This window comes from Camelus ferus, chromosome 17 (genome assembly GCF_009834535.1).
Source record: "Camelus ferus isolate YT-003-E chromosome 17, BCGSAC_Cfer_1.0, whole genome shotgun sequence".
Classification (NCBI taxonomy): Eukaryota; Metazoa; Chordata; class Mammalia; order Artiodactyla; family Camelidae; genus Camelus; species Camelus ferus.
The window spans coordinates 305,862-329,711 of NC_045712.1; the positions used below are offsets into that span (position 1 = coordinate 305,862).

At 37.7% G+C, this 23,850-nt stretch overlaps 1 long non-coding RNA gene across 1 annotated transcript; it reads left to right on the top strand.

Annotated features, from left to right (window-relative positions):
- The first annotated feature begins 74 nt into the window (after positions 1-74).
- Positions 75-23,451, top strand: LOC106730718. Its single transcript, XR_001367179.2, has 5 exons — positions 75-160; positions 260-409; positions 979-1,127; positions 18,659-18,719; positions 22,747-23,451. It is a non-coding gene; the product is annotated as an uncharacterized LOC106730718 (long non-coding RNA).
- The last annotated feature ends 399 nt before the right edge of the window (positions 23,452-23,850 follow it).

Genomic DNA, 23,850 nt, shown 5'->3' on the forward strand with positions numbered 1-23,850 from the left:
TATTTTGAACTGTTTTGTTTGTAATGATTCCTGTGTATATCCCTTAGATATTTTGAATTCACCTTACTATTATAGGGGCACTTAAATGCTCATAGAGACAAGAAGAGCTTGTTGCAGGCTGTGGCGAACTTACCTCACAAAGGAGGCAGGACCCTCACAGGTGAGTAAAAGTGTCTGGCAATGCTTGGAGCTCTTGCTTGTGGTCAAAGCTTGTGGCTGAATAACTATGTGATGGCTTCTCTTTTAAAACTCCCACTAGGTATGGCTTTGAACTTCATTTGCCAGCAGAGCGTCAAGACCCAAGCTGGCATGAGGCCTCAAGATTGATAAATTGGTGTTCTTATCACTGATGATGTTGAGGCCCCGTCAGAGCAACTCAAGGATGAAGGTGTGGAGCTGTTTGCTGTTGGTATGCACTGAAGAGACTGGCTGTGTCCCCAGCGCGTACAAGTGTGCTGAGGATAGTTTTGAAGTTAATAACATTTTCTGAAGTATGGACAAACAAGCAAAAACATTTTCACTATTATATAATTTATCAAAATGCTGTGTCAGGACGTTAATTCATTTTCTTCTTTTCTCCTTGTAATGATCTGAAACTCTGGCTTCTTGGAAGAGAGTAATGGGTCAAGAGGACAAATAGGATTCAGGAAAATTTCTGTTTGACTTTCCATAGTGCTGTGATTATTTTTGATACCCGTTATTTTTAATTTACAGAAAAAACACTGAAGAGACACTTTTGGTGGGGAATTGGTGCTAGAAGCATTTAGGAGAATGTAAACAAAATAGTCTTTGGTTAATACTATTTTTTTGTGTCTCTTTTATAACTAGAGATATGTAGTCATCTGACTATTGAGGAACATCATATCTATGTTCTAGTTAGTATTGAATACATAGGGGTAGCCCTTGAAATATTGGCTTTATTCCATTGATTTTTTTCTGAGACTTGTTTTTTAATTTGTATGCAACCATTTTTCCAAGGTATTAAAAATGCTGATGAAGCTAGATTAAAAGATGACTGCAGCAGATCCCGATGATCCCCACGCCATGCAATGTAGCAGATTTTGTGTCCCTCTCCAGGATCCTGGATGACTTCACCCTCAACTTGTGTAACAGCATCAGAGGTCCAGGTAATGTTAGCCCAGGGTTTGTCACCTTCACCATGTTTGATATTTTGGCCCAGATAATTCTTTTTTGGATGGAGGGAGTGGATTCTTTTGTGCATTGTGAGATGCTTAGTAGCATCCCTGGAGTCTGCCCACTGAATACCAGTAGCATCCCCTGAGTCATGAAATCTGCTTGCCTACTTATCCTTGACCCGCCTTGAAGACCTTTATGGACTGTTATATTATGTCATCACCAGGATGAGCAGGCTGGTGATTAGCTGTCATGTCCCTTCAGGTTTAATGTAACTATGATAGTACACTTGTTTTAGCTTCTTTAAATCTTTGTCCTTCTAAACATGCTCAGATATTTTTTTTTAAAGAATAGATTATTGTTCATTCTTTGTTTTCAACATTTGTTGCACAATGTTGGGATGGTAAGATTTTGGTCAAAGTTTGTGAAGACCATGCTGAAATTTCTAGGGAGCAATTTTTTTTTTTTTTTTTTTTTTTTTGCCACAGATTGGTTCCCTGGGATAATTGATAGATAATACATTGGAGAAATATTCTCATATAATATTTTTAAAAAACAACTTAACTTAGATAATCTGGGGCTGACACTTAAATTGTTGATTGATTTTTTCTTTTATTTTAGTGTTACCCAGTAAAATTGAGATTAACTCTACTTCCCATCTGAATTACTTTGAATGTTAATTGTGAAATGGATGCAAATGTGGATTGGGGAAATTGTTAAATATGTATGGAAATGTTGATTGGAGAAATTGTTCTGTACAACTAAAGACTCAGTCTTCACCTTAGGTTTGTGAAGCAGCTGCCAGAGCTCAAATTCATGCTGTAAGAATTTAATTCCAATCTAATTTAACTGCACCAATTTCATTTCAGTTATTTCAAATGTTTTGTTTGTGTATAGTTTTTTAAGAACCTCATTTAAGAATTTTTTTCAGGCTTTAGTGTATTTTTTATTTGAGTAATTAATAGGTATTTTGGGGGAAGTGTGGATTAGATTTAAACATTGTACTTATTGGTTGTAAAAAAATTTTTCCAACTCTTGGTTTTTGTTAAATAATTAAAACAGTTATTGGAGTTTATGTGCCTATATTCTGTTATATTGGGTTTCTAGCCCTTTATGCAGAATATAAGCATGTGCCCAGTTTATGTTTTTTCTTTCCATATCTTCATAAAAAGACCCATTGATTTTAAAAGAATAGCTTCCTAGCACACCAGTAAGTACAACTGTGGTAATTCCCTGCCTCCTCCACCACTACTTTGTGCTTTAGTGCAACCTTTATTATATAACCATAAAAAACTGGGAAGAGAACTGTGCACTGTAGATACTAGACCTGCACTCTAACTGAAGTCTTTGATAATAAGAGCTCCCTAAGCCTCTTAATTGTTTTATTTATTTATGGAAGGTGGTGCTTCCTCTAAAATATATATATACTCTTTTCTTATATTGCATACACTTGCTGTTGTTTTGAAATAATAGTTGTATGGTGTTTACATTCATTTCTTTTGAAAATCCTGTTTAACCATGGATTCACTTACTCAGGTTGTTGGCAAAAGTGTGGAACTGCATCAGATCTTGCTATGTTAAATAGATGGGAATATTAGATGCTGGAATTTTTCAGAAGTGATTCATGGCTTTTGTGTTCATTCTCTGTATCATCAGCTTCCTAGGGAGAGTTCTTTTAGAAACAGTATCAACTCTTGGAAATTTTTCTGTAGTTAATTTGTATCTGGTCATTTAAAGGCAAAAGTGGCCCATTTTGACTCTGATTTAGTCGTCTGCTTTGACTTCAGTAGTTTTAATCCTTGTCCCCAATACTGTTTCCTCTCATTTGGAGTCCGGGCACAGTTCCAGCATTTAGCTGAAGACTGCAGGACAGATAAAGCATACTAGCTTCATTAGGTGGTTTTCACCAAAGTGGGTCTGAACCGGTCTGAGTTTGTGATTGAATGATTACAAATGTGTCTAGTGCTTTACAGTTTTTGAGACTATGTAATTTCACATACCTTCTTTCTATATTTTATTTCCATTTGATATTGAAAACTGATCTCAGAAATCCATTTCAAAATAGAATAGAGTGCTTGAGCCAGTGAGGGGATCAGACTTACGGGTCAGAAATTGACTCTGTGTAGGAAGTCAGCAGGACCAGTTGCCCTCTATTTTCTGGCTCTGTAGGCATCTGGATCTGTTAATATACAGATGACAAATTTTGACCAGGTTTGAAATTACATTCTTTAGCAGAGGAAACATATCATTAGCTCTGCAAATTAGCCTTGCAGTGTTCAGGGAATTCAGTAAGTGCCTGGCCCCAAATGATAAACTGCTTATTGTAATTTTATTTCATATAATAGAGTTTAGGCATTTTTCTTTTTTAAGATGAAAAAATGGTTTGGGCAACTTCATGAATTGATATGACTGTTACATCAATTTACTTTTTAAAGAATAATTCATGTTTTTGAAAGTTAAGTCATAGTATCAAAAGGTTTAAAATAGAACAGCAATCTCCTCTGCCACCCCCAGTCCTCCTATCCACAGACAACCACTTTCAGCTCGATTTAGTTTTCTCAACATATTTACCTACATCCATCTAAGTAATATACTGTTATTTCTTAATTTATCCATTTTAGGTATCATCTCTTGACATCTTGCTATGGTAAATGAGGACATGAGTGTTTGTGTTACCCTCCCCCTGCCCCCTCTCCATTTCTCAGTATAATTAGATTATAATTTTTGATTAATATGGTGATTGCTTTTTTTTTGTCTGGTATTTTATTTTTTCCTTGAGTTAATAACTGTCTTTTAAAAAAAAATTGCATTTTGCCTTCCATACATTTTCTCCCGAGTATAACCTATAAATCTGTCAAATGTCTATGAGTATTATTTTCCAAGCACTTTAAACACATAATCTCTTAGTTTTTTTTTTTTTTTTTTTTTTTCCCTGAAGATCTTCCCGGAGCACTCTGGCTCCCATCTGAGCTGAGTCTTCTCTGGGCCAGCTGGACAGTTTTTATCCTGTGATTCCCTTGCTTTTCTCTTGTGTTGGATCTCCTATTTCCTGGATCCCAGGTCTGTATTTTTCTTGGTTTATTAGACCATTTTGCTGGCATACATCATTTAGCTCCCTTCTCAGGGGAGGCAAATTTTTGACCCCATGCAAGTCTGACATTTTGATTTTACTTTTATTACTTCAATGCTTGACTGACTATAGACTATTAATTTGAAAATATTTTCCTTTTAGAGTTTTGAAAGCAGTGTTCCTTTGTTTTTAGGCTTCCAGTGCTTCTGTTGAGAAACCTGATGCCCTCCTGATTACTGTTCCTTCATATAGGTCTTTCTGCTTTTTTCCTGGAAACTTTTAGGATATACCCTCTAGCCTCGGTGTTCTGGAATTTCAGAACGATGTGTCTTCACGTGGTTAGTTTTTCTCTTGTTGTCATGGATGCTTAGGGGACTTTTCAGTTTGTACATTGGAGACTACACTCATCCTCCCATACTTAATCTCTTCATTACTGCCTTTCTCTTTGTACATCTCCTGTTAATTGAATGTTGAGCGTCCTGGGTGGAACCTGTAATTTTCTTATCTTTTTATTTATTTGCCTTTTGGTTCGAGTTCCTGAGCTATTTCCTTTTTTTCCCCTCCCACTCTTTCTATTGAATTTTGATAATAATATTCTTTATTTAAGGGCTTTTTCTCATTTTTCTGACCATTGCTTTTCCATCCATTCTGTTTCTGTTGTTTTGCTGTATCTTTTCTTATTACTTCTGGGTTTTAGAGTTTGTTTTGAAGCTTTTCTGTGCTCCTTGCATTGTTTCTGTTTCCTCTGGGTTCCTCTATTTCTTTTCAAAATGATTCTCTCAGACGAGATGTTTTCTTCAAGGGTCTTGTTTTATCTTTGTCTGAACAGCTCTGTAAGTTTGTCTGTAAGGGTGAGGCTTGTCTGCAGTGGGCTTCACTGTGAGGTTAGGGAGCAGGCTGCCTTCTTCATTGGAGGAAGACATCTTTGTGGGGTTTTGTTTTTGTTTTTTGCAACATTTAGTTTTTCAGTCTTCCTTCCGGGGGCTGTACACTTGGCCACTGATGTTCTGACATCAGGATGTAGGAAGTTCTGTGAATCAGTCGTTCATCACAGCCTTTGGACCCCTTGTGTTCAGTCCCATCTGTACCTTTGCCGTCTGCTGTGCTCAGTGTCCCTGAGCCCAGAGCCCCCTCCCACCTGCACTTCCCTCTGCCGGCACTTAGGTTGTAGCTTCCTTCACACTACTTAGGTTGTTACTGCTCCTCTAACTTCTTCCTGACTCTCAGAAGTGTGTTGAAATCTTTTATCTGCTTTTCTGGCCTCACATGTTTTCTTTATCTTTGGGAGTTAATATCAACTTAATTTCTTTATTGTCCGGTTTAGTGGGAAGTTAGGATGGAGAAGAGAATGAAGCAAGAAGTTGGTCTGTCATATTTAACTTGGTGTCTATTTTTAAATGAAATATTTTAATCTGGTTTTTAGGGCAAAATGCTAAGAAATGGGTCTGATTAGTTACCCTCCAGAGAGAGAGGTAACTCAAACTGAAATTGTGCAGTACTGTGTTTGAGTAAAATTTCACTCAGATTTACCTTCCCCAATGAACAGAGCAAAGTATTGTTGCTATTACCAGAGTCAGCAGAGAGAGCAGATAAGCCCAAGGGTTTGACTCTGCTTGGGAAGCCAGATTACAAGCCAGACGCTGGGTATGTAACAGAAACATAGTTGTAAAGCCACTTGGACTACTGCAGTTAACATGTTGTACTATTTTTACTGGATTAGTTCATCATCCATCAGTAAGGGGAAATTAATGTCAGGTTTGTGGTACTCTTTGGCTCTGCATGATAGTAATTTAACCTTTTCCCTTGTGTTTTATAATGAAAAAAAAACATGTTCTTAATTGGAAGTAAAGAATAAAATTTCTTTAATCTCAAAAAACCTTTTTATTTTGAGACAATTTCATACTTAAAGAAACATTAAGAATAGTACAGAGAACTCCCATCCAGTTGTCAGTATTTTCCCACACTTGTGTTATGTGTGCATCTTCTTTTTATCCACCTCTTCCCACCCCCAGCCCCTGACCCCCTCCCCACTGCCCAGTAATTTGCAGACCTAATGCAGCCTTCATCCATTAATAGTTTAGGTACCCCGCCCCCCCGGCCAAAAACAAAGACTTTCTTTTCAGTAAGTACAGGATATTGGTCAAAACAAGGACATTTAATAACATTTAATAACTAGTACAATAGTATTACCTAATATGCATTCCATATTCAGAGTTCTCCAATTGTTTCAGTAATGTCCTTTATATAGTGTCCTTTATAGCTATTTCCCCTTTTTTGTCCTCCCACCCACCTCCCACAGATCTAATCCAGGATCATGCTTTTCATTTAGTTGAGATCAATCTTTAGTCTCCTTTAATCTGGAACAGTTCTTTATCCTTTCTTTGTCTTTCACATCTTGGTATTTTTGAAGAATACAGGCCAATTATTTCATAGAACGTACTTCAATTCGAGTTTTCCTGATGCTGCTTTATGATTAGATTCAGGTTATGGGTTGTTTGGGTGGGCGTACTACAGAAGTAATGTGTCTTCTCAGGGCACCGTGTCAAGAGGCATGTGAGGTTGCTTGTCTCATTCCTGGTGATGTTAACTTCTATTATTTTATTAAGGTAGTATTTGTAATGTTATTCCACTGTGAAATTACTCTTTTCCCCTGTATTATTAACAAGTAACTTACACAAGATGCTTTGAGATTTTAGGAATGTCTTGTTCCTCATCAGACTTGTACCCAGTAATTTAGCATCCATTGATGGTTCTTGACTGAATCAGTTGTTACTAGGGATGATTCCAAGATGTAGGTTTTCTAACTCATTTCTCAGTGTATTTAGGGAAGAGCTTTCCTTTCTCTCCCATTTGTTTATTTATTCATTTATTTTATTAACATGGACTCATAGATTTTTATTTTATACTGTGATACTCTGTTACTTATTTTGAGGCTCAAATTGTTTTAGATTTGGCTAGTGGGAGCCCCTTTAAGTCGTAATTTTGAGATGCTGCCATTGTTCCTGGAGCCCTTTCTTCCTGGCACAGCAAGGTGCCCCAGGCATGGCCTGCCCTAGTCTTGGAATCAGTCACTTCTCCAGGTAGCCCTCATTCTTTCTAGTGGGGGGTAAGATTTATAAACTAAGATTTCTCAGCAAATAAGAGCTAAGAAACATAAATAAACAGACATGTCTGTATCTCTGTGTGTGTGTGTGGTGTGTGTGTGACCATGAGTTCATACTGATACATGAACTCCAGTTCAACCCTACAGGTCTAGTCTTGCTCTTTCTGTCCCCATCAATGAGAATCTGGTTCCCATTATCCTCAACATTCTTACTTGTTTGCTCAGTTCCATAAGCAGAGAAATTAGTTCCAAACTGCTAACCCATACCTTTTAACTAGAGATCAATATTTGTTTATAGTTCTTTTTGTCTATATACTGACAAGTATATAAAAGTGTTATGTTCAGAAGTTGTTTGGGTTAGTTTCCTTCCCTCTTTTAATACACTTAATTACTTGATTTACAGTTAGCTTCATTTGTTTGTGTTTGATATCCATTTTAGATTTTTTCTCACCTTGTCCTTGCTGATTTTACTGTTTAAGTGTATAAAACATGAATATGGTCCCCAGAGTTAAAACTCTAAAGGGTTAAAACTATAAAGTACTGTATCAAGAAGTGTCACTACCTGATCCTTCCTCTCATTGCTTACCCATCCCGGTAGACAAACCAGTTCCTTTGATCTATCCTTCCTGTGTTTCTTTTTATTAAGAAAAAAATAAAAAGCAGGTACATGAGTATTTCTTATTTTCTCTCACAAAAGGTAGCAAACTAAGTATACTCTTTTGGCATTTTCTTCTTTCATTTAATGGTATATTCTGTTTATCACTCCATGTTTGTAGTAATTCTCCTTATTTTAAACAGCTTCATAGTATTCCATTTGTGATGTCAGTGAATTCAAACATTCTCCTATGTTTGGGCATTTAGGTTGTTTCCAGGATTTTACAGTTTCAGACAATGCTGCAGCTAATAGCCTTACACATATATTTGTATTATTAGGTATCATCAGGGAAGAAGAAAAGTTTTTTAACTTTTTAATTGAGCAGTAATGAGTAAGTGATTTTATAATAATACTTCAAACTATTCATCTGCCAGCTCCTATCTTCCCATCTACTGTGATCTTACAAATGTATTTAAGGCTGTGGACATGAAATAATTTATGGTACTTAGATTTCTGTGCGGGAAACCTTGAAATTAGAGAGCTGGAAATGGCCTTGGAAGTGTTTCTGGTCTAGGTCCAGGTTCATTTTAAGCAACTGGCTATTCCTTTTACATACTGATCAGTGCTTTTTACCACTGAGTACTCAGACCCAGCTGTTTCTAGTGCTTTTTTCTTTTAATTTAATTCATGTTCAGGGTTCCTTCCTGTCCTGCTGTTAACTGGCTGCTTCCTGGGGTTATAGAATGGCAGTTGGATAAGACAGTTATACACAGGATAGAAACAAGGATTTGGGTGTCCATTTTCTCTGGTAGGTCTGAGCACATTAGTGAGTAGCATAAACTCAGGGGCGCATCTTGGATTCCTAGATAATGCTGCTGGCCATCTTAGGTGGTTGATGACTCCCAGTCTTTTGTCCTAGCAAATGGGCATTGAGGTAGAAGGGGGACCTCCTCCTGTAGTTGCTGGATAACCACGCCAACACAGCTTCCTGTCAGAAGGGCCATGAAAGGATTATGTATATGTTGAGATAATGACTCCCTCAACTTAGGGTTGCCTGGAGCCTCCAAGCAGGTCACTTCTGGCCCTGAGATAATGCTTCAATTTGTGCACATGCTCTATACAGATGTTACCATTTTTCATGTGTGTACTGATATGGAAAAGGTTAGGAAAGTAGGCTAAAGCAATCTCAAATTAGCCTCTAAGAGCCAAGGACAGTGCCCCTTAGAGAAGAATTGACTTATTTAGAGTAGAGGATTAAACCTACTATCTGTAAAAATAAGCTGATCACCATATCTTAAATCTGGTGTGATTTGAAATCATTTCTGTTTACTTCTTTGCTAAAACAAAAGTTAGAAGTTGGAAAAAACAAATTTTTAATGACTTGGCCTGAAACCCCACTATATGGATTTTGGAATACCCAAGGTATATTTTGATTGGTTAGATTGGTGCACCATGATTTAATCTCTGTTCTGAATATCTCTCAGTTAGGTATATTTCAGTATAGTTTTGACACCTAAGTTGCTTCTCTGCTTACATGTTTTATCTGAGTAGTATCTCATTGTCTAAACCCTCTTGCACATCTCTCAAAATGTGCTTCTGAAGTATTTATTTTACTTTAAACATATAAAATTTAATGATTCTGACATTAAGGTAGTTATAGTTGTTATCAATTTTGAACTAAGCTTATTAAAACAGACTTTTATCTCATTCATTTGATGTTTTCAATATAATTTAATTTTAGGTCAGATAAAAGAGGAGTTTCTGAGGGATTTTTGCTGACTTTGGCTTAGATACTTGGAATTTTTCTCTGAAAAGGAATTGTCAGCTGCAGGTCCTTTTAATGAGTGTAAACTCAGGGGAGAAGTTCTGAGAATTAGTAGTCATGGTATATGTGGACATACGTTAACTGCTTTGTATAGAATCACAGTCACCAAATTAACCCTGACAGCCATTTTACTCTTTTTAGTATGTTTTAAGGGAAGGGAACTGAGAGTCACTGGTGCTTTCTCTTTGCTAGGCCTCTTGTCGTGTACTGGATACCGTTTTTCTCATGAATCCCTCACCATAGCCATGTGAGGCAGAGGTGGTGTCTGTCATCTGTTTACAGATGAAGAAGCAGGCTCTGGAACCACCTCCTTAAGGCCTGGAGAGTAAGAGACTGGCAACTGGCACAGCCAGCAGGTGAGCCTCAGACTGTTGGTTCTGGAGCCTGTGCTTGCTTCATTATCCCACATGATCTCTGATGTGTTCCTTTTGAGTCCACAGAGTAACAGTTACATTCCTAGTAGGGTAACCAAGTCAGTTTGGTACACTTTTGTATTAAAGAAGGAAGGAGTTCTTTTGGCAGGATTAGAGGCCAAGGGCAGGGATCAAGGCCTCAGTGTAGTTCAACCAAAATGACATAGAGCAGAGTCCTGGTCACTGTGCCCGTCTCCTGCTTCCTCCTCCTGGGCTAGCTATGCACCATTTTTCTGAGAACTTTAAAAGTGTACGTACTTCCTCAGAAATCCTGGGAGTCTGGTCAGGATGGGGGCTCTGAGCCAGCTACAGAGGCCTGGGATCAGACACTGCTGATAGAGTGTGATGGGGATCAAGCCAGGCTGGCTGAGGACCACGTCAGGGCTCGTAGTAGAGAGAACTGGAAACAGAGATGGAGTAGGCTGTTCTCAACTCAGAATTACCTACAGTCAGTTTTTCAAGTCTAGCCTTCAATAAATGTGAGGCTTCCCAGAGTGCTTCTTAAAGAGCATAAACCAGAGAGGCAGAAGGAAGGAAGGACAGCTTTAAATGAAGAGAAAAGGAATTCCTGCAAGTGCCAATGACATTTTTTAAAGAATTTTTATCAAGAATTTGGGAATAGTGTCTCTGAGATTTTTGAAGTTTGTTTTTACAACGTAGGGCAACATTATGAGTGTGGTTTTGCTCAAGAAAGAATTAGGTTGTCATATGGTATTAAAATCTGGGTTTAAAATACTGATGGGATAAAGAAAGAACCAGTTTCAAGGATGGTGGCAGCTTGGTGATGGGCTGGCATGCTTTACTCTCGTTACCTCTGTTGCAGAGAGGATAGTCTGGTCTTCAGTTTTGATTCTTGTGGGGTAGAACCTCTTGAAGGCTCTCATCCTCACTTCTGCTAAACAGCAGCATCAGTCATTCCAGCGAGTTGTTTGGCAGAGGTGAATGCTGGAAGCTCTATCACTGATGCCCCTCCTTCTCCAGGTGTCCTGTTATCTCTTGCTGCATAACAAATTGTCCTACATCTTAGTGACTTACAGCAACCATTTTATTTTGCTTATGATCTTATGGTGGGTCAGGAGTTCAGGAGGAACTTGGCTGGTGTGGTATCAGCTGGAGAACTTGAGGCTGGAGCATCCACTTCCAGGATGGCTTCTTAACTCACATGTCTTGTGCCTGTGTGTCCTGGTCTCCATTTCTGCCCCTCTCCCTTTCCTACCTACCCCTCCCCTCCCCAGCCTCTGTGGTATCATATTCTGCAAGGTCTTTCTGTGTCATCTGGTTTCTCATAGGATGTTGGTCTCAGGGTGATTAGGCTTCTTACATGGTGGCTGGCTTTCCCAAGAGCAAGCATTCCAAGCAGTAGAAAGAGGAAGCCATCATTTCCTGAAAACCTAGACCTGCAAACTGACATGCAGTCCCTTCAGCCATACTCAGGTGATCAGGGCACATGGCAGAGCCTGCCCAGATTGCATGGAAGAGGCACAGATGAGCCTCTGATGGGAGGCGTGTCAAGGACTTTGAGGTCATCTTTAATCTGTAGCAGGGCCTTTAAACAGGAGAGAATCGCTATGAGAAATCCTGAACTGTGACCTCACCAGAAAACAATTTACTCATCTAATGACTCAGGAGAGATCAACATTCCTCGCCTTGAATAAGAATGGGACCGAGGCAAGAGAAAACTGCCAGGAAGGTGGCAGGAAGGAGGAAGGTGGAGAAGATTGCCTTTCTGACCAAGATAAGCTTTATTTCACCACTGCCTTCCTGCCTTGGCCCTGGACACTGGGTTGTGTGATCTCTGTGAGTCCCAGCCAGCCACTTCTGACCACTGTGGGTGTGGGGCTCATGCTTAGTCTCCCAGGCTCTGCCTTGGCTCCCTTCCTGGGCCCTGGGCACCTCCCGTTGCTCTGTGTGAGAGCTCTCCTGTTCTCCTGATCCAGGGAACCCAGCACCCACTCCCAGAATGAGCAGCCTTGGGTTCCAGTGACTGAGCAACAGGCAGTGGTTCTGGCTGCCCTCAGGCTGCTTTGGCACCTCTGGCATTTCTCAGTGTAGCTGGCTTCCCTGGACTACGTTATGGCCGAGTCCCTGCTTTCTCTATGTGACATTACCACTCTTTCCCCCTGTGATTTCAGAAGATTCGAGCTGAAGATAGCAGAGAATTCAGAACTTTCAGCATAGAACAGGCTTGTGAACATTCGGTTCAAAGAGCATCCATGGTGTAAAGAAGATTACATGCCTTTCTCCCAAAGATTTAAAAATATGTCAGTTGGAGGGCAAGCTGGGTTACTCCTGGAATATGTTTCTACTTACATATGTACTGGAATATTTATAGAATTTTATGCTAATTCTGCCCTGTCCTCCGATTTCAAGAGGAATAACTGTTTTACTACTGATGCTTTTATGGAGAGAGAGAGAGAGAGACAGTGTTTTGAATAGCTGCTGCAAACATTTTTTCATTGATCATGTTTTTACAAACCTGTTGAGTTGTAATCTTGGATTTTGGTGGATCTTACCACATGTTTAATAATTTAGAATAAGTTTATTTCATTAGGACAACATTTTAATATCAGTATCTTTTAATTTAAGACATTAAAATTTTATTTTTATTATAGAAGTAATGCTTTTTGAAAAAATTCAAAGTGTATAGTTGAAAGTAGGTCCATGTGGCTCTAATCCCCCATCCCATTCTTTTTACATGACTTATAACAGTTACTATACACCCTCCTAGACTTTAAAACATTTTATATATGGGTATATAATACATACACAGAAGCACATAGTATGGACTCTTTTTAAAGCAAAAATGACAAGTTTCTGGACTTACTGTTTTGCAGCAGTCTATACCTTCAGACACCAAGTTTGAGTCCCAGTTCTGTCACTTACTAATTTATTAGCAAGGTGTGTAACTCCTGTGCCTCAGCTTCCTTATCTATAGAACAGGCCAAAGAATAGTACGCACTTCCTTGGATTGTAGAGAGTTAAATGAAGTAATAGTTATAACGAGTGTGTAGTGGTGGTTGGCACATTGTATGTACTAGATAAATACCAACCAGATAAAAATGAACTTCCTTTAAAAAAACACATATTACAGATGTTTTCTTAAGAGTTGCTAATCTTCTTAAGAGTTGCTAAGTTGCTAAGCTTAAAGAGTGTTGCACTTTAAAACATCCTCTGTGTTGTGGGTGGGACAGTGTTCCAAGTCTCACTGCTGTAGCAGCATGTCTGTACTGGTTTTGTACAGCGATTCCACAGGCTTCCCACCCTTGCAGTTGCAATGAGTTGCTGTTACTGATGGACAATGAGATAGGTATGTGTTTGCCTTTAGAAGATTATACTGTTTAGCAACTGATCTTTTTGCTAACTAAGCCTTTAAAGAAAATTAGGAGAGTGGAGTTGGCAGAATTATATCTATGGGGGAATGACATGATTGTTTAATCTACTTTTTGCTTTATCTTCTTTGAATAATTTTATGATTAGAGGGGACCTGCTAATTACCTAGTCCTCATTTTACGGTGAAGAAATTGACCTAGAATAGTAGTGAAGTTCTCCATTGTATCACTAGTAATGGTGGAGACAGGACTGGAATTCTGGTCTTCAGATCCTCCCTGTCTGCATCCTTAAGAAACTCAGGAGCCTCTCTACCAGTTGAAGCAGCTGTTGAATAATGGATGCACTATAAGTGGCTTACCTGTCATTGCTGGGTGCTTGAACTGTTTTTTGTGTAGAGACAGTGACTAAGTTGTATCATAAGCACTGGTGTGTGGTGTTTTATAAGAAAAACTTTAGAATTCCAGGAGAATTGTGATGGGCTTTGGATAGCACATGTATTCTGTATTATTTGGTTCTGTGTAGTGAATACTAAGGATATTGAAGACCAGTGGTTATGTGGGGGAACGTTACATTCAGTGAGGGTGCCTGCTTCGTCTTGTGAACACCACTCAAAAATGTTCAGTGTGTAAATAGGCCCCTTTAAGCATGGAGCTCCCTGGTTTTCTGCCCTTCTCGATCTCTTGATGAAGGAGCAGACTACTGTTTTCTGGAAGGTAGATCACTTGGTTGCCTTCCCTCTGCCTCTGTGACCCAGCAGTTCTCACCCCCTGATTTCCAGGAGAGTTAAAGCTTCAGGTTGGGGGAGTCTTTAGGAAAAGGACATGAGTGTGAGTGTGTTTTGGAGGCTGGGCTCCTGCACCTCTCTCCCCGCTTCTCCTTTGTGGGGAATGGCCCTAGCTCATGAGAGGATCAGGAGTCCCCACTCCCTCCCAAGGGGAGCTGCTGACTTGCAGGGCTTGTGATGAGGAGGAGAGCAGGGCTGGGGAGGCTCCTGAGGCTGCAGCAGGAGGAGGGGAGAGGAGGGAGCTTGACAGTACCAGCCACCAAGGCTGCGAGGGCCAGGGTCTGAGAAGGGAGACACCGAGCTGGGGGTTGGAAGAATTTAAGTATATGGGAGAGATGGCTGGAGGAGAGTAACTTTGAGGGCATTTTATAATCTGATCGAAAGAAGACAAGCCTGTTTATGAGATCCAGAACCCTGTCGTGGCCACATGTAACGTGGGAGAAATATACTGCCTGGCTTCCTGGCCTTGACATCACCTTGAAGTGTAATTAGGCATGATAAAAAGAGCCTTTATAAGTTCTCAGACACCTGTTAGAACTTCTACAAGGTTCCATTCTTATTATCCTCTTTCTTTCAAGTACCAGCATTTAAGATTAAAACAATAAAAAGCTTCAGTTTAATATTTTTATGTTTTGCTGAATAGATAGTGTATTTATAACTTAAAAACACTTTATTGACTATAGTTTTATTATATACACACACATGCACACACAATATAATATTTCAGTTATACTATGATTCTTGTAGTGTTTTATAGAAGAGCCTGGAAAATTCTAAGGCAGTTTCCATAATAGGAAATGTGTTCATTCTACAGATAAACTTGGAACTTGTCTCAAGCCTACAAATTGAGACTACCTTTTATGCTAAGATATTTCCTCTGGCTCCAAGTCTAGCAACACTGGCCTCCCTGACCGTCTCTGGGCTCTGGTCCAAGGACGAGGATGATTATTATTGTGCCTCATATAGAAGTGGTGGTCGTTTTGTGCAGTGGTCCTAAGTCCATGGGGAAGTGAGATCAAAACCCGCCCTGAACACTCAGCTCTTCTCTCCCAAACTCAGGCTTTCATATTTTTCTTATTAGTTTGTTCTGAAGTAATCAGAAAATTAAATAAAAATTTAAAGATTTCATGAAAAAAAGATATTTCCCATTAAGGTGATTAAAATAAATGATTGTAAGATTATTTGTAGTATACTTTTATTCATGGTATTCCCTGTTCTATTCTTAGTTTTTTGAGATTTTAAAGTAAAAAGATAAATTTAAAAATTGAGAGTTTAAAGCCAATATTTTTTTGTTCTATTTTTGGGTACAAATCTGGATAAGGTGTATATATACAGAGTGAATATTCTCCAAAGCATTGTAATAAATGGCTTCAGAATGCCCCATAATAACCATCACTATAGCTTCCTGGCCTTCAAATGTGTTTCTGGTGGGAAATTATTAAGCTTTCAGAGAGTACTGTCATTTAAATAGCCAAGATCAGCTGTCCTAACACATATTGTCTTAATTTTCTTATTGTAAATATTCATGATAGAAGAAACTGGGTTTCTTAACTCAGAAAGTGAGGTCTTTTTTGAGATTTGGTTAAAGGCACACTTACTTCCAATGTTTTAGAAAGTCAGTACTATTTTATTTCTTTTTATTCTTTTTCCTCATCCTTATCTTAAGTGCCTATTTATTTATTTGAAATGCAATTGACATAATATAAAATTAACCATTTTAAGGTGAACAGTTTCATTCAGTGCATTTAATACATCTACACCTACCACCTCTATCTTGTTTCCAGATATTTTCATCACCCCAAAGTGAATCCCATACCTATTAAGCAGTTACTCCCCATTCCTTCCTCCCCTTAGCTTAGGGTACCTTTTATAAAATTTGAAATTGAGAAATTAAAAAATTAATAAAACTTTGTGTTATAATTGATATAAGACTAGATTTAGTCTGTTATAATGGTTGTAAAATTAGATCACAAAACTGTATATACTTTGTATATATTTACAACCATAAGGGGGAAAAAGGAACACTCGGTAGGAAACACACCAAAGTTAACAGTGATTTTGCTCTAGATTCTTTTCTTCATTTAAAGGAGGGGGAAAAATCTTCCCATAATTACACACACAAAAAAATAAAAACTTCTAGATATTTAAAAGCTTGGGCCTAAACTTACTATTATTATAACATAATTATTTATTTCAGGATAGTATTTAACTTCTTTTGGATTGAGTACAATTTTTTTTTTTTTTAGTAATTTTTAAATGAAAAAGATTTGCTGGAGGAACAGAACTACATAATATTTGTAGTTTTTCAACCCTCCAAATTATCTCAGATCATGAACAGCTGTTTCAAGTAAGCTGTGTTCTAATGTATTTTTCATTTAAAAATGAAGTTCGTGGGACTTTGTTTTCAAACTGTAAAAACATCATATTCTTGTTGATAGAAATCAAATACCACAAGGATGTACAAATAAAAAGCTACCAGTCTCCCCTCACAATCGTCTTCTTTTGTATCTGCTTAAAATAATTGTTAGCAGTTTGGCATACTTGTTAGCCTTTGTCATGTGGCTTACATGCACATATAACAAAATTGGACCTAATTGAGTAAAAATCTCAAAATGCCTTTAGGAAGGCCCTATTTTTTTTTAATGGAGGTACTGGGGATTGAACCCAGGACCTCAGGTATGCTTGGTATGCACTGTACCACTGAACAATCCTCCCCATCTCCCAACCCTGACTCTCGGCCCCCCTCCACTCCCCCTTGCTATCGTTTAATGTAAATGTGCTAATGCTCCTGGGAAAGGCAAGGCCCTGGGCTAACTACAGGGAGAAACTTACCACTGAAAGCTTTCTTATTGAAAAATAGTTAGTGCCCCTGTTCTGGCCAGACAGGCAGTGCATCACTGCACTCTCCTAGTCTTCCTTGCCCTCTCCTCCCTCTCAAGCATAGAATGAATGTATGTCAAAAATTTATTTGTCTGCCTTAATGAGGGAACCAGCAGGATGGTAAAGCTAATTCCAAGAGCATTTGAGAAATTACATGTATGCAGGCACTGAAGAATGAATGTTGAAATAAATTACTAGACCAGATACAAAATTGGTTAACGTCCTTCAGGTAGTAAAACCATAAACTTTGGAGTCTGCCGGACGGAAATTCTACCAAATAAAATCTACAAGTTTACCTGTAACATTACAGAATTTGGGTCCTAATCAATAGTAAACAGCAGGTTAAACAATGATATTGTAATTAAATATCTTTGGGATATTTATTGTACAGTATGTTTTATCACACATGGAAAGTGCTTGTAGTTCTTGATTCACTTTATTTCCAGGTTTGGCTGATTTTTCTTAATAAGAAAGGCCTCTTGTGATGTATGATTAAGCAAGACTAATATAGTAGAGATCAGCTCTTGGAAGAGGTTGGTATCTTAAACTAAGAAATTTAAACCTCCTTTCAACAACTGTTTATTGAGCACATACTGTGTGACAGGCAGTGGATTTGTCATAATCCTGAGTGTGTGACTGTGCTTTGGTGCCCCTCCCTTGCCCCTAGGAGGCCCAATGGTGGTTCTCAAGTGGTTGTGTTAGGGAGTCACCTGGGAAGTTGCTTTTCTCAAAATAGACATGTCCTTCATCCTTCTGTCCCAATCTCAATGTAGATATCCCTGCTTGAGTAGAGCATATGTGTTTAGAAAAACCTTTACAGGTGATTTTTATATCCTTTTCCTTTAAAAAATTATTGTTGTGTTTATTGGACTTTTTTAAAAAGGAATTGAATGAGTAAACAGCAAGCAAAATTGCAATCAATATTTTTAAAGTTTCCATACCCCTTAAAAATAACGTCCTGATTGTACCCTCAGCAAGAATTATATGCCATTGTCATATTAGAATTACATTTAATCCAACTGAGACATTAATTTGGGAAGAACTGGGCTTAGTCTTTCTAATTGTATCCTTAGGTTATGCCTCTCACTGAAGAAACTGAAAGAGTTGTCATTTGTTTGTGGAAGTATATGATCTGCGTGGCAAAGGTGTGATTGAAAAATTAGACTTTAAAACATTTTTAATGAGAAAAAAAGAGTGTCATTAACTTACTGGAGAGTGTGGTAAAAGGGAATAAGTAATAGAGGAGAAAAGTGTATATGTGTTTAATTTGTGGTGAAACTATTTAAGTCAACAATTAAAATGAGCAGCTGTTGTGGACATGAGTTTAAATTCTCTTTGGTGTAACTTTAATTCAGGCAGTCACTTTGTGTAAATGCACTCACAGAGCAGGGATTTGTGATTTCAGTATGCCTCAGCAGCCATGGAATTTATAACTTAACCACAGGATGTGATATTATAGATTAGGGGAGAAACTGGCAAATAACATGATACAATTGGTATATTGTGTATTTTTCTTTTTATTAGTGTGCCGGTCCAGCAAAAGCCCCTGGGTCTGTCTGACTTGTTCAGGTGTCCTCTGTGGAAGGTAGGTGACATACTTATCCTTACTTCACTACCCAACTTGCTTTTTTCAATTTACCTTTAAGCTTTTTGTCAAAATTTGATTTATTTGGGTTTATTTAGCACCACTGCTTAATCATAGTATGTACATAATTCTCCATAGGGCTTCCCCCTCCTAATAGAATCCCTGTTCAGTGATGGAACTGAGGAATATCTAGAGGGGGGACCCTTTTTTGTTGATACTCAGAAGAATTAATTTGATGATCAAGGCAATCTACTAGTAATATTTGACAGTCTGCTAGTAATAGAATATGAAATAAGGAACTCTAATGTCTTATGATTGTTTTAAATTCCTTTTATTAGGTTAAAGTTAAGCATACTCAGAAGTAGAGAGTATAATTAATTGAACCCTGTATTTTTACCACCCAGCTTCAACACTTATCAACAGGTGGCCAATTTTGTTTCCACCTATTACCTATGCCACCCTTACCTTTACTGACTTTTGAATCAGATCCTGGATAACACATTATTTTTCTGAAAACAAAACACTAGAATATTTACAGATAAAGGAATTCCCTTGAGAATGATCTCACTGTGGGGTTATTAATGCTGTCTAAAATATACAAAATGTTTCATTCCATTAAGAAATTTTTGCTTTCTAGGGGCTTAGCACTCCCAACCCCAGTTCCATGCCGGAGCACTTCCTCCAAAATGACTTTACTTAAATATTAACTATGTTAATAACTCTTCTAACACAAACTCAAATAAAGATCAGCCTTTGTGTGCCTGTAGTAGCACATTTATTTCTGTCACTTTTTTAACTTAGAAAATCCACTTTGAATTTACTTTAGAAGTTAATAGCCCAGCAGCAAGGAGATGGGAAATCATACCAAGTAGCACATGCTGAAATCTATATTGCATTTATTTGGACTGTTTCCCCACTGTTATTTACAAACCTTCATTGCATGAAGAGAGCATCTTATTTTCAGTCCTGGAATTGAGTATTTTTTTCCATGTCCACTTAACAGTACCTTTGGAAAATGTTAACTGCATATCTTAATTGTGATTGTTGTGGTTTTGAAATCTCTAGGATTTGGGGAACCTGAGAATACTTTATACAGACAACTTTTTTTTTTTTTAAAGAAGAAAAGTAGAAGCACTTAAATTCTGCACTTTGAAGAGACAGATTCCTCTCTTAGATTTTGAGAGGTGAGAGTTATAATGTAATAAAAATTATATAATTCTGTTCTCCAGTTTTCTCATAGTGCTCTACAGCCTAAATCTTGAAGGTCATATGTCAACAAAAAGACCTGACAAACTAAAAAATTGGAGAGATTAATGTCCTTAACAGCAGACAACAAGCAGTTCTCTAAGTAGGTTTAGGAGAAATAATCAAGCTGTGATAGTTCTACCTAATAAAACTGAAAAAGGAAAAGAAAAGAAGAAAGTGAAAACTTTCTAGTCTCTGTAGGCAGCATGCTTCCAGTTGTAAGCAATCTTAAATTTAGAAACTTGACATGGTGCAGAGATACATGATTAAGTAGATTACACAGATGAGGAGAAGAGCCTGCATTTAGACCTTCACTTTACATAACTGATTGGCTAATATTCTTTTATCATGTAATCCTGGGTACTGATTCCCAAGGATTCTGGGGTTTTTTTTGTTTGTTTGTTTTGTTTTGTTTTGTTTTTTGGGTTTTTTTTTTTTTTTTTTAGTGATTTAGCCCACTTGTCTGTAGGGAAGTCTTGAGTATTTTTTCCACTAGGAAGCATAGTTTATCTGTAGTGTATTTGAGTTATATATCCTATTAGTCTTCATGACACCATCCCATTTAAGCCATTTTTCCAAATTTTGCTGTTGTTAAAAAATCTGTGATGTGTATATTGGCACTTTTCCTTTTTAGACCAAATTGTCTAGTTAAAATCTAAAACTGGATGAGAGAAATATCTATTTTTAAGTTAGCCAGTTTATACGTGTCTGTTAACTTCTGACTGATGTTTTGAGTATTAGCCAAAACATTGTTACTCTTAATGTCAGCAGTAAAGCAGCCCTACTGTGTCACTGACATTGACATATGAGCATTTAGTACATTTGGAGACTACAGTATGTGTGTAAATGAACTATATGTAATATAACCAGTTTTCAAAGATTTGAAAGTGGTAATGCATTTATTACCATTGCATATTGCCTTTTCTTGGATTCTGATGGTACTCATTACAAATATTTCTTTGTTTTTCATGGTGCAGTATAAATACATATAAGCATAGGAAATTAAGCTGATTAGGTATTGAACCTATAGCCTCCCTGGAGTTTACTTTTTAATTAAATATGGGGTGTTTCCTGACCTGTGCAATGTGTTATCTCAAATTATGGATTTAATATGATGACTTTCTAAGCAATTATGTTGTTTGGATTCTGAATAAATAGTAGTTAAGCAGGGAGGCAGGCTATATAGCTCAGTGGTAGAGCATGTGCCTAGCAAGCATGAAGTCCTGGGTTCAATCTCCAGTACCTCCATTAACAAAAAAACCCCCAAAACTTAATTACCTCCCCCTCCACCAAAAAAAAAAAAAGTAGCTAAGCATATAAAGGAAAATATGAATAAAAAGTGCTAACATTCATTCATGCATTCATGCATTCTGAGCCATGGATTACTTAATCACCTAACAACCAACAGTATAAGTATTGTTACCTCCATTTTACAGGTAACAGAAGCACAGAGAGGTTAACTCACCTGGGCTCCCTTGGCCAGCATGTGACAAAGCCTACTTTTGAACCCAAGCAGTCTAGTTTTTGAGTTTATACTTAATCATTTTTTAAAAATTCATTTTAGTCTACTTTTGTAAACTTAAGACCCTTGTACTCACAAGTGTTGGCTATGTTTATTACAAAGAAAAAAATGTGGGAAAAAACCATGACCAAAGTCAGAGTTGTGTGGAGGTTGGTAGTGCCTCTCATGCTTCCAGCTTTCCTGGGGACAGAGGCTGGGTTTGCAGTTGATCCTCCTCACTTTCCCCTAGCTTTCCCCAAGGAAAGTGTTTCTCCTTGTACAGTTAAGAAGCCTTGTGACAAAAATGTCACCTTAACACTTTGAGCAGAGTTATTTTGGTGCTATTAAATCAGCATTCACTTTAACTGTTCTGAGTTTTCAATTAGGCCTTGCCTTCTACAAATTAGCTGCTTTCTAGAAACTGGGGAGTTTTAGTTTTTGTTTTATAAGGGTCTTCAAGTAGTGGTCGGTTATGACTTTGTACATTTAGGTGAAGATGTAGGTGAATTTGTGTGCAGAGCATATGCATGTGAACCCTCAATTCAATTTCATTTTGCTTACTGTGATAAAATGATTTATTCAATCTGAATTGGAAAGTGTTAATGTTTATGACTGTAGTCAACCTTTGATTGTCTTTGTCCATGTAGACAAAGAACAGTTTATATAAGGTTAACATGAGTTGTGTTTTGTTTGGATTTTTTCTAAACAAACCTATTTCTTATGAGTGGAGTGATTGTGCAGGCATTCAAATAAAAGATTTGCAGCCATACTGATGAGAGAGGGATGGGAGGTGGTCCTGTTTCACTGTCTGATTCTCATATCTGTATTAAGCAGGGCATGTGACCCTGTGGGCAGTGACTGAGTAATTTAGTTTACAGAACTTGTCTTTGATAATAGCCTGAGTTCAGGGTTAGCCATCTGAGAAACACTTTAAAAAAAGAAAAAAGCTGTAGCAGAAGGATCTAGCAAAGCAGTTGACAAGTGGTAATATCACTGGTGTTGAAACTGATTTGCATAGATAACACCTTCCTTGCCTGGACCCAGTCTTGTGTATAACTAAAAGCTGACTGTCATACATTGCTGCAAAAGAAGAGCATATTTTAAGTACTCGGCTTAATAAATCACTAAATGACAGAATGCTCTTACAGGAATGAATGCTATTAGGAAGAATTCTTTCTCATTTCTGATTTAATAACAATCTAATTTTATTATCATCTCTTACTACTTTACCTTCCAAAGCAATATTTAGATTAAAATAAATTTTCATTTGATTTTTGTAAGGTATGTCAATGGTCATGCAAAAAAAAAATTACAAAGATGCACAAATACCCTTAATCAACTGTAAGAAGTCAGAAAAGCAAGAAAAAGCTCAGCACATGGTGTGTAAGGATTGCAGTAGCTACAGTACGTACTGGTAATATTACTATTTTCTGAAAACAGTGTTCCTTTACCATGTGAGTGCAAGTGTTTTCTCATCTCACTTTTCCCACTTGCCCCAGCCTCTAAAGCAGTCGAGACAGGCCACTGCTGCCTGTGAGTTCTGTGGGGACTCACAGAGAATGGGGGACACCAGGACCGCCTGTCCTTATTCATTCCGATTTCACGTTGCTTTGCCCTTTCAGCCTCTCAGCTGCCTCTTCTTTCCCACCCCCGTAGGCTCCAGGGAGATGAAAGGTTACTATTATTTGTTGTTGCTCATTGTAAGTCCTTTTCTTTTTCTTGTTTTGTTTTCAATTGAAGAATTAAAGGATTAAAAACTCATGCCCCACCTCAGATAAAAAACCATTTTCCTATTGTCCAGTTAACATTTTGTTATATAATCTTAGAATTATAACTTCTTTGTTTAAAAATTATTTTGACAGTCTCCCCTCTCCCAACACAGTTCCGGTCTCCTCTCCTCCTCAGTAGACACATATCAAGAATTTTGTGTGTAGCTTTTCAGACTAATTTTTGTTTAAAGTATCACATCTTTTAAAAAGCTATCAGGGGCCCTGTTCTCTCCTTGTAATAAAGTCTACCTATCTGTTTCATATAAATGACAGTAAAGTTAGTATCTGTTTTTGTGACTACGTAGAACTAGGTTATTTAGATTACAAGTGATGTTTAACAACCCACTGTCCATTTGGTCTGCTCAAAAATTCAGTGTGCTTTACAGTTTTAACTCTAGTGTGAAGCAAATTTCTTCCCTTGTGTAGTAAATTATGAACAATTCTTTACTTGTTTTAAGTCACTTTACTGAATTCAAAAAGTTTTTGATACTGAAAGGAGAAAAAAAAACAAGCTATTTAAAGGATCTCTTTGGATTTGTTGTTGTTGTTGCTGCTGCCACACAGCCCTTGAATGTCACACAAAGGCCGCAGGTAATACTGGGCAGGGATGGGGATT